Source organism: Poromitra crassiceps (assembly GCF_964638095.1).
Source record: "Poromitra crassiceps genome assembly, chromosome: 1".
Classification (NCBI taxonomy): Eukaryota; Metazoa; Chordata; class Actinopteri; order Beryciformes; family Melamphaidae; genus Poromitra; species Poromitra crassiceps.
Window position 1 is genome coordinate 8996343 of NC_139623.1, and position 16059 is coordinate 9012401.

The 16059-nt window shown below is 45.5% G+C and overlaps 1 protein-coding gene across 3 annotated transcripts in view; it reads right to left on the reverse strand.

Annotated features, from left to right (window-relative positions):
- Positions 1 to 16059, reverse strand: part of tax1bp1b (Tax1 (human T-cell leukemia virus type I) binding protein 1b) — a 41513-nt gene that overhangs the window by 16761 nt on the left and 8693 nt on the right. The window lies entirely within an intron of this gene.

A 16059-nucleotide genomic window follows, 5' to 3' on the forward strand; every position in this document is an offset into this window, starting at 1 on the left:
TGTTAACTGATGGCTGATGAGGAGGGGGGAGTACAGAAAATACATCCATAACTTCAGCCTACTGCCATAAAACTGTCAAACAAAATCAGAGTCACATCGAGTTGGCTGGGGTTGTGTGAGTGCACACAGTACACACACACACACACACACGCACGCACGCACACACGCACGCACACACGCACGCATCCAAAACAAGCACAGTCAAACTGGCCTATTACATCAGCCATTCGCCACACAAAAAAACAAAAACAGGTTTAAAATGTGACTCATTGCAACGCGTCGTCCGAAATATAGCTGAAATATTCATGACTATATTTCATTCAGTTATGTCGTGTTTTCGTACAGTTGTAGCGGATGTTGATTCTGATGTAGGCAAACGTTCCTCGCTATCTGAGCAGCGTTTCTCACCTGTGTACAAACAGCCTTCTTCAGCTACAATAATGTGAGTGTTCATCAGAGTCAAAGATAGAAGGCTCTGCTGCTCCAAAACCCCCAATTGTTAGCAGTGGAGCTCCAGCCTCCAGCAGTAAAGAACAGGAAGCAATTAAAGCATGCACCTAGTTAGTGCATGTCATTACTGAAGCCGGCTAGCCCTCACCATTCCACTCATTAGTGCTGCAGAGGTGGCAGTGGGTGAGAAACTCTGAGAGGAACTCTTTCACTTACACCAGAGGCTCTGCAGTGTGTAGAACTAGGAGGCCAGGACAGCAGAAAACTCTGAGAGGAACTCTTTCACTTACACCAGAGGCTCTGCAGTGTGTAGAACTAGGAGGCCAGGACAGCAGAAAACTCTGAGAGGAACTCTTTCACTTACACCAGAGGCTCTGCAGTGTGTAGAACTAGGAGGCCAGGACAGCAGAAAACTCTGAGAGGAACTCTTTCACTTACACCAGAGGCTCTGCAGTGTGTAGAACTAGGAGGCCAGGACAGCAGAAACTTTCAGCCACATAGGTCCTTACTGGATCCAGTGTTTCCCACAGGATTTTGAGAATTTGTGGTGGGGGACCGCAGACCCCCTAGGGCGGTGCGGGGGCATGCCCCCCCGCGAGATTTTTTTAAACATTTTAAAGTAAAATGCATGAATTTGGTGTACTTTGAGAAAGCTTAAGAGCAAAATTAAAAGGCTAGATCTATGAAGAACATGTCATCATTACTGTGCTGTGGGTTTACAATGACAAACTAAATTTCTCCCTATAGGTCAGGGATACTCAACTTGCTTTGCCACTTTCGTGAAATGATAGAAGGGGAGGGGCCAGTTAATAAACAAACAATATACATTTTTCTGTAGCGGATTGTAGGTTTTTGGGGTGTCAGCTGGAGTTTAGGCTGACAGTGTTGTGCACACCGGATAGTTAGTTAGGTTAAGTTAGTTGGGTTAAGTACATACATAAGTGCCTGGGTAGCGAGCAGATGGCGGTATTTGACAATTTAGCAGCTAAATCATAGATTATTGAAAGATATTCCATATTCCAGACTGAAATGCTATAACAGAAGTATAGGCCAGAATGACATGAACATTTATTGGACACTTATTCAGCGGATATCTTGCATGTTGCGTTCAGGTGCACTGTAAAAAAAAAATTTTCAACATCTTATTGTGGCGGTCAAAATATTATTGTGGCGGCCCGCCACAAATTCCTTTATGTATGGGAAACACTGGGATCTTTCTGGACTGTGGACTAAAGGCAATAGCACATTTTATCTGGAAGTACACAAAACTACACAAGTAAAAGTGGGTCAACAATCCTAGCGCCTAGCCCCCTACCAAAGCAAATTGTATTTTAATGCCAAGTTTAAACAGAACGTTGCACAGGCATTCCAACCTAGTCATACTTCTGCAAGAGAGCTGACAGAAGCCGATGGCAATGTTGCTGCAGCAGGTAGCAGACTGTCTATGTGCCAGGCAGATGTATGTTTAGGGTTGGGTACCGAAACAAGGTACCAATATGGTACCGGTACTTTTACAACCAATACTACCGGTACCGAATTGCAACCCAGATTTAGGTGCCTCATTTAGGTGCCATGATGCCCGAGCTGCTGAGTGAAATATCCGCCCTCCGGTGCTCTGAAATGGGCGCTGCATGCACCTTCACTAACATTCTAGGGCTTAAACACATAACATTATTGTTTGAAATCCTCTTTACAGCCTCTTTAAATAAAAACGCAAGTACCGTTTCAGGCACCGGTACCATTTTAGAACTATCGTTTTATCACCAGTATCGAAAAATACGAAACTATACCCATCCCTGTGTAACGTTGCTGGAGCAGGTAGCAGACTGTCTATGTGCCAGGCAGTTTGTATGTTGCTGCAGCAGGTAGCAGACTGTCTATGTGCCAGGCAGACTGTATGTTGCTGCAGCAGGTAGCAGACTGTCTATGTGCCAGGCAGTCTGTATGTTGCTGCAGCAGGTAGCAGACTGTCTATGTGCCAGGCAGTTTGTATGTTGCTGCAGCAGGTAGCAGACTGTCTATGTGCCAGGCAGACTGTATGTTGCTGCAGCAGGTAGCAGACTGTCTATGTGCCAGGCAGTCTGTATGTTGCTGCAGCAGGTAGCAGACTGTCTATGTGCCAGGCAGTATGTATGTTGCTGCAGCAGGTAGCAGACTGTCTGTGTGCCAGGCAGTCTGTATGTTGCTGCAGCAGGTAGCAGACTGTCTATGTGCCAGGCAGTTTGTATGTTGCTGCAGCAGGTAGCAGACTGTCTATGTGCCAGGCAGTTTGTATGTTGCTGCAGCAGGTAGCAGACTGTCTATGTGCCAGGCAGTATGTATGTTGCTGCAGCAGGTAGCAGACTGTCTATGTGCCAGGCAGTCTGTATGTTGCTGCAGCAGGTAGCAGACTGTCTATGTGCCAGGCAGTCTGTATGTTGCTGCAGCAGGTAGCAGACTGTCTATGTGCCAGGCAGTTTGTATGTTGCTGCAGCAGGTAGCAGACTGTCTATGTGCCAGGCAGACTGTATGTTGCTGCAGCAGGTAGCAGACTGTCTATGTGCCAGGCAGACTGTATGTTGCTGCAGCAGGTAGCAGACTGTCTATGTGCCAGGCAGTATGTATGTTGCTGCAGCAGGTAGCAGACTGTCTATGTGCCAGGCAGTTTGTATGTTGCTGCAGCAGGTAGCAGACTGTCTATGTGCCAGGCAGACTGTATGTTGCTGCAGCAGGTAGCAGACTGTCTATGTGCCAGGCAGTCTGTATGTTGCTGCAGCAGGTAGCAGACTGTCTATGTGCCAGGCAGTTTGTATGTTGCTGCAGCAGGTAGCAGACTGTCTATGTGCCAGGCAGACTGTATGTTGCTGCAGCAGGTAGCAGACTGTCTATGTGCCAGGCAGTCTGTATGTTGCTGCAGCAGGTAGCAGACTGTCTATGTGCCAGGCAGTATGTATGTTGCTGCAGCAGGTAGCAGACTGTCTGTGTGCCAGGCAGTCTGTATGTTGCTGCAGCAGGTAGCAGACTGTCTATGTGCCAGGCAGTTTGTATGTTGCTGCAGCAGGTAGCAGACTGTCTATGTGCCAGGCAGTATGTATGTTGCTGCAGCAGGTAGCAGACTGTCTATGTGCCAGGCAGACTGTATGTTGCTGCAGCAGGTAGCAGACTGTCTATGTGCCAGGCAGTATGTATGTTGCTGCAGCAGGTAGCAGACTGTCTATGTGCCAGGCAGTTTGTATGTTGCTGCAGCAGGTAGCAGACTGTCTATGTGCCAGGCAGTATGTATGTTGCTGCAGCAGGTAGCAGACTGTCTATGTGCCAGGCAGTCTGTATGTTGCTGCAGCAGGTAGCAGACTGTCTATCTGCCAGGCAGTCTGTATGTTGCTGCAGCAGGTAGCAGACTGTCTATGTGCCAGGCAGTTTGTATGTTGCTGCAGCAGGTAGCAGACTGTCTATGTGCCAGGCAGACTGTATGTTGCTGCAGCAGGTAGCAGACTGTCTATGTGCCAGGCAGTATGTATGTTGCTGCAGCAGGTAGCAGACTGTCTATGTGCCAGGCAGTATGTATGTTGCTGCAGCAGGTAGCAGACTGTCTATGTGCCAGGCAGTCTGTATGTTGCTGCAGCAGGTAGCAGACTGTCTATGTGCCAGGCAGTCTGTATGTTGCTGCAGCAGGTAGCAGACTGTCTATGTGCCAGGCAGTCTGTATGTTGCTGCAGCAGGTAGCAGACTGTCTATGTGCCAGGCAGTTTGTATGTTGCTGCAGCAGGTAGCAGACTGTCTATGTGCCAGGCAGACTGTATGTTGCTGCAGCAGGTAGCAGACTGTCTATGTGCCAGGCAGTATGTATGTTGCTGCAGCAGGTAGCAGACTGTCTATGTGCCAGGCAGTTTGTATGTTGCTGCAGCAGGTAGCAGACTGTCTATGTGCCAGGCAGACTGTATGTTGCTGCAGCAGGTAGCAGACTGTCTATGTGCCAGGCAGTCTGTATGTTGCTGCAGCAGGTAGCAGACTGTCTATGTGCCAGGCAGTATGTATGTTGCTGCAGCAGGTAGCAGACTGTCTATGTGCCAGGCAGTCTGTATGTTGCTGCAGCAGGTAGCAGACTGTCTATGTGCCAGGCAGACTGTATGTTGCTGCAGCAGGTAGCAGACTGTCTATGTGCCAGGCAGTCTGTATGTTGCTGCAGCAGGTAGCAGACTGTCTATGTGCCAGGCAGTTTGTATGTTGCTGCAGCAGGTAGCAGACTGTCTATGTGCCAGGCAGTATGTATGTTGCTGCAGCAGGTAGCAGACTGTCTATGTGCCAGGCAGACTGTATGTTGCTGCAGCAGGTAGCAGACTGTCTATGTGCCAGGCAGTATGTATGTTGCTGCAGCAGGTAGCAGACTGTCTATGTGCCAGGCAGACTGTATGTTGCTGCAGCAGGTAGCAGACTGTCTATGTGCCAGGCAGTATGTATGTTGCTGCAGCAGGTAGCAGACTGTCTATGTGCCAGGCAGTTTGTATGTTGCTGCAGCAGGTAGCATACTGTCTATGTGCCAGGCAGTCTGTATGTTGCTGCAGCAGGTAGCAGACTGTCTATGTGCCAGGCAGTCTGTATGTTGCTGCAGCAGGTAGCAGACTGTCTATGTGCCAGGCAGTATGTATGTTGCTGCAGCAGGTAGCAGACTGTCTATGTGCCAGGCAGTATGTATGTTGCTGCAGCAGGTAGCAGACTGTCTATGTGCCAGGCAGACTGTATGTTGCTGCAGCAGGTAGCAGACTGTCTATGTGCCAGGCAGTATGTATGTTGCTGCAGCAGGTAGCAGACTGTCTATGTGCCAGGCAGTTTGTATGTTGCTGCAGCAGGTAGCAGACTGTCTATGTGCCAGGCAGTTTGTATGTTGCTGCAGCAGGTAGCAGACTGTCTATGTGCCAGGCAGACTGTATGTTGCTGCAGCAGGTAGCAGACTGTCTATGTGCCAGGCAGTATGTATGTTGCTGCAGCAGGTAGCAGACTGTCTATGTGCCAGGCAGACTGTATGTTGCTGCAGCAGGTAGCAGACTGTCTATGTGCCAGGCAGTATGTATGTTGCTGCAGCAGGTAGCAGACTGTCTATGTGCCAGGCAGACTGTATGTTGCTGCAGATTGAAGGTAGCAGACTGTCTATGTGCCAGGCAGTATGTATGTTGCTGCAGCAGGTAGCAGACTGTCTATGTGCCAGGCAGACTGTATGTTGCTGCTGCAGCAGGTAGCAGACTGTCTATGTGCCAGGCAGTATGTATGTTGCTGCAGCAGGTAGCAGACTGTCTATGTGCCAGGCAGTTTGTATGTTGCTGCAGCAGGTAGGAGACTGTCTATGCACCAGGCAGTTTGTATGTTGCTGCAGAAGGTAGCAGACTGTCTATGCACCAGGCAGTTTGTATGTTGCTGCAGCAGGTAGCAGACTGTCTATGTGCCAGGCAGTCTGTATGTTGCTGCAGAAGGTAGCAGACTGTCTATGTGCCAGGCAGTATGTATGTTGCTGCAGCAGGTAGCAGACGGTCTATGTGCCAGGCAGACTGTATGTTGCTGCAGCAGGTAGCAGACTGTCTATGTGCCAGGCAGTTTGTATGTTGCTGCAGAAGGTAGCAGACTGTCTATGTGCCAGGCAGTAGTGTTGTCACGGTACTCGGTACTTGGACGGTACTACATTGCTACGGTACTGAACGGTACCTGTTTTTCATGGTACCGAGGGTACCGAATTTACTATTTAGTTTGCCACCATGGCTTGGCTTCATGGACCCAGCCGCCAGCTAACGTTAGCCTGTCTGCCTGATCAACATACATACATACTGCGCATACAGCCCCGCGCACTTCCGGGACTACGGTGTCCCCGAACGTCCACACGTAATCGCGAACAGTCATTCACAGCTTGTTTACACGAGCAGTGCGCACAGGCAGCGAAGATAATGGCTAACAGCTACAGCAGGAGGAGCGGCTGCTCCTGTCCTATTCCAACAACTCAACTTGTTGAGAAGAAGAATGCAAAGAGTCGCATTTGGAAATATCAGTCCCCAAAGTCCCATCTGCAAAAAGTGTGAAAGGGAGTTCCAAACCAAACAGGGTAACACATCCAATCTCGCCAAGCAGCTGAAAGACAGGCACCCAGACCTGTTCAAATAATTCAAGGTGGGTTAATTCTTTCAAACGGTGTAAAATAACACGTTTAACAACATATCAAACAGACCTTATCCTGTCACATTCGTTTTTGAGATAGCTGGCAATGCATTGTGTAACCAAAAAATGTTTGCGCTAACGTTAACGTAACGTGTTTTGTAATGGAATCATTATGGGACCCGGCTAATACCTGGTACAGCGTTAGCTAGCATAGTGTAACATGTGTGCAATGCAATGTTTGTAATGGAAACATTATGGGACACGGCTAATAGCCGAACTTAGCCATAGTTCAACATGGCATCAAAATAAATACAAGCTTCTTTCGGGTGAAACATGTCCGTGAATTAAAACTAGCTACATAAAATTGCTTGCACTCTACATGTGTGTATGTGCAGTTGTCTTTATCATCTCTTTATTTTAGTAAATCTCACTGACGTTACTTTCCATTTAACAGTATGCGAGAGATGAAGATGAAGAGGAAGGCACAAGTCGCGGAGCCCAAAAGACCACCCAGCAGACAATTCCTGATGTTTTTGAAAAGCAGAGGAAATATGACAAGAACTCACATGAAGCAAGAAAGTGTGATAGGGCATTGGCAGAATTCCTATGCATCGATCAAATACCAATATACACCGTTGAAAAAAAAGGATTCCAGCAATTCTGTGAAATAAATTAAATTATAATATTTAATATAATAATAAAATTAAATACTTGAGGGCTACATGCCACTGGTGTTGCACTGTCTGTACTCACTGCCATACAGTTGAATGTAAGAAGAAGTAAGCAGAAGCACATTGTTTTGTTTTAAAGTTGAAGGCTACATGCCATTTGTTCATTGGAAATGGTTGCATACTTTAATAAAGGAGAATATGTTCAAGAAATAGTCTTTTTTTTACCGTGGTACCGAAATTGGTACAGAGTACCGTGGAAATTCACTAGTACCGGTACCGACTACTGAATTATTGGTACCGTGACAACACTACCAGGCAGTATGTATGTTGCTGCAGCAGGTAGCAGACTGTCTATGTGCCAGGCAGTTTGTATGTTGCTGCAGAAGGTAGCAGACTGTCTATGTGCCAGCCAGGCAGACTGTATGTTGCTGCAGCAGGTAGCAGACTGTCTATGTGCCAGGCAGACTGTATGTTGCTGCAGCAGGTAGCAGACTGTCTATGTGCCAGCCAGGCAGACTGTATGTTGCTGCAGCAGGTAGCAGACTGTCTATGTGCCAGCCAGGCAGTTTGTATGTTGCTGCAGCAGGTAGCAGACTGTCTATGTGCCAGCCAGGCAGACTGTATGTTGCTGCAGCAGGTAGCAGACTGTCTATGTGCCAGCCAGGCAGACTGTATGTTGCTGCAGCAGGTAGCAGACTGTCTATGTGCCAGGCAGACTGTATGTTGCTGCAGCAGGTAGCAGACTGTCTATGTGCCAGGCAGACTGTATGTTGCTGCAGATTGAAGGTAGCAGACTGTCTATGTGCCAGGCAGTATGTATGTTGCTGCAGCAGGTAGCAGACTGTCTATGTGCCAGGCAGTATGTATGTTGCTGCAGCAGGTAGCAGACTGTCTATGTGCCAGGCAGTCTGTATAAATTCAGTGGCAAGTTGTTCATGAATCACATGGAGAGGCGGTGCTCAGCGACAGGTTAATTATAATGCTGTGTTTGCCTTCTCCTAGGCCACTCTGACAAGCTGTCCCAACAACATTCCTCCACCAAGCCTAGAACAGCTCACATCATGCCTTATGCTAAATGTTCCAACATCAAAGGACCACAGTCTGCTTTTGTCCATGTTCAAACAAGAACCAGTGCCCCACATACACTATGTAAGAAAATAGACAGCTTCAGCCTTTTGGGGGTTGTCTGACTTGGCAAGTCACAGTGTATAATTAGGAGATTTGTAAATAATTTTAGGTTGACATGTACGATCATAAATTAGACAACAAATTGGAAAATAATTAACTTTCTATTGAACATATTTTTATTACATCATTTTATTACATCATTTCATAATAAACTTGCTGACATTCATGACGACAGGTCACATTTGACGCAACTGAACCATTTTGGAGCCCATGTGACTCCATATAGTCCAACCTACAGGCATGGTTTGCCCTACCATTCTACAGGCCTGGCGGGCCCGCCAGGCCAGAATAAGAATTGCCAGAGAGAGAAGAAAAAAAAAAAAAAAAAAAAAAAAATCTGCTCTCCCCAAAATTTCAAGAAATCTTTATGGGAAATTATTACAATACAGCAATACTGGTGTTGACAGTAATGGAAGATGCCAAATCGTTCAAAACATTTCGCTTTTAGGAGCATTGTGCCAGTGTGCAGCGCTGTTCCAAAACATGTCAACGTGTCGTTGCCTGTGAAACGCACATCCCATAATACAACTGTTCGCATCGCATCCCATAATAGTATGATGATACTCGGGATGCCATTGCGAACATAGATGTGAACAGGTTAGCTAAAAGTTTAGCGTCACCAGCGAGGGCCCCCACCGTTGCGGTCGAGGTACGTTTCGAAATCCCTCCAGGCCTGAAACATTTTCTAGGGGAAACACTGACAGGTATATGTGTAGAACTGGAACATGCCCTACTTTCGGATCAGGAAGAGCAACAGATAGATTGACAGTGTGGAGAAAGCGTTAAACACTCAAAGGCTGTGTCAGCTCCAGGTCACTGGGAGCCAATAGCAGACCTGCCAACCTTGAAAAGACATTTTGACTACCACACACCGGCGCACGAGCGTCGCGACTCGCGTGTGACGCGCCACGGTGTGTTTTGGGCACACACAAGTCAAAAGTTTGAGTACACCTGCTTGCTTTTAGCATGCAGGCAAGTTTATTTGCATAGCACATTGCCTATACACTAGAATTAATCTCACTGCTAAAAACAAATGTAGCCTAATCGAAGGGGGACTTCAGGCAGTTTAGGTCTGCAATAGCAACTTGTGATAAGTAGCTGGAACTGATGCACTACTTCAGGCAAATTGACTCCAGACCCAGGCATCTCTTCAAACTGACTCCAGACCCAGGTATCTCTTCAAACTGACTCCAGACCCAGGTATCTCTTCAAACTGACTCCAGACCCAGGTATCTCTTCAAACTGACTCCAGACCCAGATATCGCTTCAGGCAACTTGACTCCAGACCCAGGTATCTCTTCAGGCAAACTGACTCCAGACCCAGGGATCTCTTCAGGCAAACTGACTCCAGACCCAGGGATCTCTTCAGGCAAACTGACTCCAGACCCAGGGATCTCTTCAGGCAAACTTGACTCCAGACCCAGGTATCTCTTCAAACTGACTCCAGACCCAGGGATCTCTTCAAACTGACTCCAAACCCAGGTATCTCTTCAAACTGACTCCAGACCCAGGTATCTCTTCAAACTGACTCCAGACCCAGGTATCTCTTCAGGCAAACTGACTCCAGTCCAGACCCATGTACCTCTTCAGGCAAACTGACTCCAGACCCAGGTACCTCTTCAAACTGACTCCAGACCCAGGTATCTCTTCAAACTTACTCCAGACCCAGGTATCTCTTCAGGCAACTTGACTCCAGACCCAGGTACCTCTTCAGGCAAACTGACTCCAGACCCAAGTATCTCTTCAAACTGACTCCAGACCCAGGTATCTCTTCAGGCAACTTGACGCCAGACCCAGGTATCTCTTCAGGCAAACTGACTCCAGACCCAGGTATTGCTTCAGGCAACTTGACTCCAGACCCAGGTATCTCTTCAGGCAAACTGACTCCAGACCCAGGGATCTCTTCAGGCAAACTGACTCCAGACCCAGGTATCTCTTCAAACTGACTCCAGACCCAGGGATCTCTTCAGGCAAACTGACTCCACACCCAGGTATCTCTTCAAACTGACTCCAGACCCAGGTATCTCTTCAAACTGACTCCAGACCCAGGTATCTCTTCAAACTGACTCCAGACCCAGGTATCTCTTCGAAAACGGACTCCAGAACAAAGCATCTCTTCAGGCAAACTGACTCCAGGCCATAGGTGTAGTGCTGGTGTAACGCGGGGAACGGCATTCCCACACTTCTCCAAGGGGTGTTTTTGTGTTTTTGTGTGTGTGTGTGTGTGTGTGTGTGTGCGTGCATGCGTGTGGAACCAATAAAATGAGAAATTGGGCAAAGTTGTCGTTCCTATCCACCTTATTTTTGAATGTCCCACTGTAAAAAATAATTGTGCGTACAAGGTCCGGTTTAACGTGACATTTCCTAAATGGTATTCTACTTGATTTGAAAATATGGCCGCCTACACTCAGTCCCTTGTACCCTGGCTGAATTGAACATAACTTGGCCAATAAGTATTTAACATACAAAATAAAACAACCCGTAATATCTTAATTTTATGTAGAATGCAGAGGACATGTAACTGTTTAGTTAAACTTGCATTCCAGGAATATTGTGCTCTAAAGTTGACGATAGTGGCTCGAGACCTGAAACCCACACGCTTTGCGGTGGTGGTTTTAGCGTAACCTATGTGGGATTTGAGGCGTAACCTATGTGCGTTTTAGCGTAACTTATGTGGTATTCGAGGCGTAACCTATGTGGGGTTTGGCTTAACCTATGTGGGATTCGAAATAACGCATCCAAGATATAAAACATTATGAATATAGCCACGTTATAAACAACAAACTAACGCTGGTGATCCGTATGGAAACAGTGTTACTCGAAATGGTTAAAAGTTCTATCAATTTGGTCATTTAGTGGCGTTTTACTGCCATGTAACATAACTAACTAGCGGCTAATATTAGCCACAGCAGGCGATTACCCATGAATGCACTGCGGTCTTAAAGGGATATTTATCGACGAGATTTTTGCCAAGCTGGACCTGATTAGTGATTTGCTCCGTTCGCCCAGACGGGTGTCAAGCTGTCAGCAACAAGGCTGGGAGGATCACACCGGAAGAAGCACCCAGAGGCAGATCAGGCAAAAATGGCCGCCAAAAATAAGGTGGATAAGGTATTTAAGGTGGGCTGAATGATTCACACGGCATCAACTCGTGGCTTGAAGGAAGAAGGAAACATTCCACCTTAACTAGTAGCTACTGGCTTTTTAAGCATCAAAATCTTTTTTTTCTCTCCCAGTACCTCACTATAACAAATAAAGATGAAAAGGCAGCCAAACATCCTTTCATTTTTCGGACCAGCTGCTAAAAATGTACGTTTACAATCATGATGATGAAACAATGTTAAAGCATGTTTGGCACCAGGCAGGCACACGCCCCCTTAAGCCTGGGCCTAACAGGTAGGTTGGTTAGCTTTTGATGCTAGCTACGCTAGCTGCTAGTGCTATGACGACGAGTACAAAATTAGCATGAGCCAATGCGCAAGCGGTGTATTTACTATGGAGTACACGTTACGTTACCGAGGAGAGAGGACATCAATTGTTTCAGATTTCTTTTCAACGCGGTTGAATCAAAAGTTCGCGTTAATCACCAGATTGCAATTTGCATCTCCAGAATTCGCCATAAAAATGGTAAGTTACTTACTAAAAATGCCGGCCGCCGTGCCAAATGATGATCAATTATGCGTTGTGCAACTTGTGTGATGCTTGAGACTTGTTGAGAGATTGTTTAGCCGTTTGTGATAACTGACTCTGCTCTGCTGTGCGTATTTGCTCGCTTCATTGGTGTCTGTGTGTGTGCGTGCGTGCGGGGGGGGTGGGGGGGGGGGTGTTCCCCATATAGGTGCGTTCCCCCACTTCTCCAGATAGCACTACACCTCTGCTCCAGCCCCAGGTATCCCTTCGCATGCGAACGCTACAGCTTGGCACCAAACGTCTCTTCTGTCAGCGCAGCCAGGAACATTTGACATGATTGATGCTTCTGCACTCAGCCTTTTCCACCTTCACTCTGTGTTTTAGAGGCTTATGTAGTTAGTGTGTGTTTAAGAAATACACTGCCAGTTGGTGCCTAGCTTGAGGGGAAAACACAATGTGCAATGCCATCCAACTATAACAGAATGCTGAGTACATTTCAACGCCCTTTGGACACGACCTGCTCCACCCCCAGCAGCCTAACATAACCTAATTTCTCCCTCCCTCACCCCTTCAGAACCAAACGTCATGGGAAGCACAGGAGCACACACTCAATTTATAAAGCCAGTTTAAGGTTATATTGTTCAGACACAAATTAACTTAATCTAATGATTTCGACAACTTCTGATCTACCAGAGAATGCTATGCAGGAATGCACCAATGTGACTTGACTAGCTGAATGGCACTACAATACCGTATGCCACCACAGGCAATTCATGATAACTGATTTAAACACAAAATGTCAGCCTCAACATGAGCAAAATAAAACTATGTACCAGTGTAGATAAATAATCCTGTTCATTACTACTCCAGGAAGATAGAGGGCGCTGTGAACTGCAGACACAGTGTCTGGGCGGAGCCTAGACCAAAGGTTATAAAGAAGTAAGACCTCCTTTGTTCGGGGTCATTTGCCTCTCTTAAGGAAGTAGTGTAAGCAGGCAGTGATCCGGATCCGTGTGTGTGGACTTTTGTTTTGTAAATAAACTCTGTTACAATTTACTCTCTAGAAATGGACTTATTTAAAGGTTAAAACGAAATATCTCACCACAGTTTGGTTGCCGAAACCCGTGTCGAGGGGGGAAGTATAGTGATATAGTTAGGCTTTGGGCCTGTGGTTTGGGCCATTGTTTCACGTCGGACCTGAATTCCTGTGGAGCGCGCAAATCAACAACAACACAGGCAGAGCAGGCCGGCGAGAAGCAAATGGGAAGCCAAGGTGAGTTGTAATTTGATTATTTGGAAATACAAAAGTCTAAGTGTGTTATGTGTTAAATGTGCCCAATAAATGATTGGTTGCCGAATGATTAAAAGAGCATAAAGAATAGCGTGGAAGAAAGATCGCTATGTTGCTATTGGGAAATTTGATTAAGAGGCAAGTTGGAGCCTCAAGGATCCACTAGGTGGAAATCATTAAACATTATAAGGTAACTGAGTTCGGTAACTAATCATATTATTGATGTAACAGATATTCTGCTGCTGATTGTGTAGGCCTACCATTGAGAGAGAATTAAGAACCTAGGTAAATAAATAAAATCCTTAGAGGCTGTGAGGGGGGGGACGATCCTTTGTTTAGTAGTCTCTTAAAACAGACTGTTTCATCTACTTCTGGCGAATGCAGCTATACACATATGGTGGAAGCATTTGACCGTTAGATGGGGTTTTTATCAGAAGCAGAATCGTTCACAATGTGTGTGAATGAGACCTTAGAGGCCTGTAAAGTTTATGCTCTAGAGATAAAGACCTGAGAAAGCCAACTTGTCTGTTCTGGGAGACTGTTTAGTACAATAGTTAGCAGTGGCTAATGTGCTAACAAGGAATCGGAAGTCGCATTGGCGACCCATGAGACCACAGTAAATCCTTAGAGGAAGCGGAGTAAATGCTTTGAAGTCGCCGGATTGCCCCCGGTTGGGAGATAATTAGCGCTATATAAATAAATAAGTAATAAAACGTACGTTAGTCATCCAGTGACTGAATTAGCTAGCAAATAAAAAGTGTATGGTAAGGAATGTTGAAGGGAGTTTTATGTGAGAAACGGTAAGCTTAAAAGCTGGCCGCTCTGAGATAGTGGCACTCAGGAGAATTTGTATATTACTGAAATGAAATGAGACGCAGTACCAGTTGTGGTTGCACAAATTTAATAAGACGATGCTTCTAAGTGTGAATGCTATTCAGTTGCTGGGATGAACAATGGCAGTAGAAACCTGTTACATATGAGGCTGTGTTGTCTTACCGCGGTTGTTTGTTAAATCGGCTTGTATGAAAGAAAATCATTGACTATCTGTTAATAGTTTCTATCCTCAGCTGGGGCTTAATAATTAGGGAATTAATTTATAAGCCAGCAGCTGCTTTACGCCGGTTGTTTATTGTGGGAGTTTGGAAGCACATGGCTGTCGGCCATTTTGAGTGTTGTTCACAAGGACAATGGGACTTGTAGTCTTTGTGTGAATGAATGTACTGCATGTGTAAAACTACAAATATTTTACTCAAACGTGATTAGAAGTAAAGCACATGATTGTATAGTAAATAAGCAACTTGGTAAAATAAAGTAGAATTAGGGGAAACTTTGCTGTGTAATAACCTATTTGTGTGATTTTCAGAGGGGGGAGGGGTGGGCAACAGGGCCAACATGAGATAGGAGGAGGCAGTGAATGTGCCGGCCTTTATATTCAGAGTCCGAATAGGGGAGTATGCAGAAAGCAAGATAGATGTTTTGTTTGTGGGAATCCTACGCACTGGGCCCGAAATTGTCCAGATAATCCTTACAATGTGCAGGCTCCTTGAAGAATAAGAGTACAGAATGACTCCAGTTGGGTAAAAGGACTTAGTTATTTAACATAGTGACAATGCATCTCATCCCTTCTTCCTAAACAGAGATAAGAAGAGTTGAAGTAGGGATGAGGGGGTAGGGAACAATAGCATTGAGTGAGACTTTGAGATGGTAAGATTTTAGGTGGAAGAGGAGAGCAAAATGAAAATTTGGTTGGGAATAAATAACACAGAATTGTCTAATTATGGTAATATCAATATCCATAATTTGAGTTGAATTTCAGATTCTTCCAATTTATGTTGCCAATTAGAATTAGAGACAAGGTGAAAGCTATAAATATAAACAACACGATGAACCTCATTTCAGATGAAGTCATTGTGGGTTAGAAATCCTTTGTTAGTATTTTATTGTGTTACACTGCTTTATGAAGATCCATATTTAACTTTGTTGAAAGTTGAGAAGAAGAGAAAATGAATTGTCTACCGTGATTAAGTCACAAGTAAATAAAGCACTATGTTCTTTTATTTCAGACGGAGTCCAGCTGAACTGGAGAAAATGAGAGCACAGAAAATTAAGTAATAAATGAAAATGGGATATCTATGCTAGGGGTTAACATATTTTGTGTGTGTTTCAGAAACGGAACCATGGGTTGCAGGAAGGGAATCAAGTTGTTCTGGAATGGGAGGAAGAGAGGAGGCAGTTGTTGTGTGCAGGAAAATTGTACATTATGAAGGGTATTAATGTTGGTTTTAACATTTCAGAAACAGGCCGAGATGAGATGAGCGGCTGGAAAAAACCCACAGTAGTGAAGAGCTGATAAGTTTCAAGCAAATGTAGACATTTACACAATGTTGTCATGTCATGTGAATTTCTGAGACTTAACAGGGCAATGGGAGGGGAACTTAATAATCTAATCTAAATGCTAATTTTCTTACAGGGGATGACGTCCTGTAACCTGGGGAGCCGGTCATGTCATGTAAATCTCTTAGGGGGAACCACAACATTACTTTACTTGCAGGAAGGAAGAAAAGCTGTTATTCCTAATTTAATATTTTCCTTTAGGTCGGACATGTGGTGATTAACAAATCTATTAGTGGGGAAATTAAACATCTGAATTAAATTTTAATTTCACAGAATGAGCAAGAGCGCTCACTACAGGATGTGAAAGCGATTGGTCCC